The following is a 3735-nucleotide window of genomic DNA, read 5'->3' as shown; positions in this document are numbered from 1 at the left end:
ACTAGGACTTAGTTATATGAGATGTAATCATGTTAATGGAAATACAAAACATGTTTCAAGAATGGGCTGGTCGTGGTTCAACATAACCCAAATTTGGGGGCTAATTTTTGCACTTGGATATCAAACAATCATCTGCTCTTACATGTGGAACACACAGCCAGGTATGTGAGATTTGCACTGGCTGTCTGAGCTATTCCTGTGTTGGTCCAAAATTTCCTGGGAACAGGGAAACACATTCCTTGCCTCACTTCTTTCAAGCCATACTTTACAATAAACCTGTCCTCATAATTAGTGTAAAAGTGATCAAGCTATTTATTTGTTTGGGAAAACTACTAGGAAAATTACTAAATCAAATAGTTCAGGTGCAAGAAGAAATACTGTACAAAAGAAATTTTCATTTCCAGGAATGAAGCAGTGCAAAGAGGAATTATGATTGTCCTTTGTATTCACAAGAAACAAGTAGTTATTTTCTCATCTTTAAATCTCTTATTGATCATTAAATTATTGTGAAAAAATGAGAAATGATAGTTACACAATATCTAATTATGTATACACTCAGTGGTCCTGTTAAAGCAAATTCTCTTGCTCATTGACGATGTTAAGAGAATCTTTATTGATAGTGGGCATTTCATAAGTAAATGGAATTCAAATAAGTTGTTACTTTAAAACTTTCATTTTTATCTACAAAACAAAATGAGGCAATTGTCAAAATAGTATTCAAATATTAAATTTTCCAACTAACAACAAATTGTAAATAAATATTCAATGCATTTGAAGTTGGAAATGATTATATTGTTCCAGTTATTTTTCAAAATAAAAACATATATAACTTAAACGAAACAGTTAAATGTATATGGGGAATACAGGATCAATGAAATAATTATGGTAAATATTTCAGAAATATTGCTTCCTTTCTCATATGTGTATGTACATAAACACAAAAAATATATGCACACATAAAATCACTATGTTTATTTTCAATGTTCCATAAAAGCTCAAAAATCATGCAAAGCAATAAGTACATCCAAATGTACTTAGTTCTTTATCAGGGACTCATTGACAATTAAATCTCTTGGACTGTAAATGTAATCTTTTGACCAAAAAAGGTATTATTTTTCAATATGTTATTGAAGTGAGTGTTTTACATAATGACAGCAACAAGCAAGTAGGAGAAAAAATACAAAGCACAAAATGAAAGAGAGTGTATCTCATTTTCTAACCCTCAGATTCAGTTGAGATTTTATATGTGTGAAATGCATTGGGAGTTTAGAGACATATATTTTTATCATTCTTTCATAACTTGAAATATTTAAATACTCATTCTAATGCTTTTTGTTTTGAACTTACCATTGTGGTAGAAAATGAAAGCTACTCCTGTGACCATCAAAATTGAATATAATGAGCTAAGCAGCTAAATGTGCTTACTTGCAAAGCCTGCCAGTTAGGGTTCAATTGAAAGTGACCACATAAGGACAGATGCACAAAGTACTGCAAGCAGCTGGAATTTTTCAGTCGTAGGAAGTCCATTTTCTCTCTGTGTCTCTGTCTCTTATCTCTCTCTTTCTCTCTCTCTCTCTCTTATGAATAATTGATTAAAATATATTTTTGATTACATGGTTAAGTAATGTAAAATTAAAGTTTACAAACTCAAATTTCAAAGTAGATAGCTATTTATTGTTTTTATTATAGGTATAAAATACAGGACTTAAACCAAAATTTTACTGTAATTTTCATTATAATGTACTTATATTTTTATTTGCTATAGTCCAGGTTATATTCCCAGGCAGTTTTAAGATATTTTAAGGACAAAAATTTAGGCTGGAGAGATGGAGATGGCTTAGTGGTTAAAGCATTTGCCTGCAAAGCCAAAGGACCTGGATTCAATTCTTCAGGACTCATGTAAACCAGATACACAAGGGGGTGCAGGCATCTGGAGTTCATGTGCAGTGGCGGAAGGCCCTGGCATGTCCATTCTCTCTCTCTGTCTTTCTCAAAGAAATAAATAAAATTCATTAAAAAGATAAAAACAATAAATTAAATGTTTTATTTAGTTATATTTAAAAATCTATCATAACATACTGGTGACTATTTTAATGTAATTTAAAAATGTTATTGCTAGATTGCGAGCTCAAAAATATAAAGATTTCTGTATCCAAAACTGTGAATCACACTTTCCAAATAAATAATATGTCATCATCATTGAGTCATCTAACTACAGTTTTTAATTATCTCTACTTCACTCGATATGAAGAAAGATGAATTGTGGATCCCTGTAAATAAAAATGTAAGGCTATCATAATCTCAACATACAAAAGTGATTACTTAATAAGTACAAAATTATTTCTGACAACCTGAAGTTAAAATGTAGAATGAGTCTTTCTTTTTTAAACTTCAATCTTTTTTTGAAAGAATAACTCCAGTATATTCTCTAAAACTGTATATGGTGATGGTGGTGGCGGTGATGGTGGTAGGGTGTGTGTGTGTGTGTGTGTGTGTGTGTGTGTGTATGTAAGCATATAAATTTTATAGCTAAAGCATGTCAGTGTTAGGTATGTGATGTTTATAATCTAAAGAAAGTTTTAGCTCTTAAAGGTATGACAATGTAGGAATATTATATAATATGTTAATTATGAATCAGAAGGCTTCAATTTTGGATATTGCAGCACTATGAGTTTTAGTTTAGAAAGGAGGTACATATAGTACAATAAATAATGAATCATTTAATATTAAAGTAGAATTTATAATATTAATAAACTTACTTATGGTGTTAATGGAAAAGAGTCAAGAAGCACTTCATTTGTACTTCAGTGGTCACACTGAGGCTATTAGCGTCTTATCAACACCCTCATTTTGTAAGTGAAGAAATCGATGCTCACATGGTTGATTTAACCAACAGGATCGCTTGGGAGTCACCAGACACATTCAAATCTGTTTTAGCATCTATACTATTCTGTATTTTTTCGACAGTACCATCAGCATTTTACTTATCAGTCATTTTGAAATATCTATTCTTTTACACAAGTGACATATTTTAATTAGTACAACAAATATCTAAAGTTACCTAATTCCCAGATGTTGTAACAAATTCACATAGAAATCCGTTATGTTTCAGTGTTCAATTTGTCCTTTACAAATCTGATTCACCACATAATAACTCTGTAAGCTCTATGATTCTACTTCTTCATACTTAAAGAACCACTTAATAATAATCATAAAGAGATTTAGATACATGTAATTAGCAAAGATTCTTCCCAGTATAGAAGAGATATTCAGTATGGTACATTTTCAATTTGTTATTATTAATAGTATATGGATAATGTTGTTATTCTTCACATTCCTAAATTATATTAAATCTAGCAATTGTATGAAATTTTATAAGGCAAGTGCACTACCATTGAGCTATGTCTCCAGCCCTAGAAACTTTACTAGGGACTGTCATCTATCTTTTAGTTTGTTTTCTTTTAAAATTAATTTTATCACTTATATTCCCCCTCTGTTCCTCCCATTCCATTGAAGAATTATTGCTGTTTGCTGTGGGGTCCTGATAGCATCAGTCAGTCTCTCTGTGTATGGGGAGGGATGCCTCAGACTACTCCTACCCATCATGTGGCTGCAGTTTTCATAGAAAAAAATTATGCAACCCATTAGTTTTATTTTATAACATCATTCAGAATTGTTTGCTTAAAACTTTTATATTTTCATTACTATAACACATTTTTTGAAATACATTGAAAT

The sequence above is a fragment of the Jaculus jaculus genome, chromosome 12, assembly GCF_020740685.1.
Source record: "Jaculus jaculus isolate mJacJac1 chromosome 12, mJacJac1.mat.Y.cur, whole genome shotgun sequence".
In the NCBI taxonomy this organism is placed as follows: domain Eukaryota; kingdom Metazoa; phylum Chordata; class Mammalia; order Rodentia; family Dipodidae; genus Jaculus; species Jaculus jaculus.
This window is presented reverse-complemented; position numbering follows the sequence as displayed.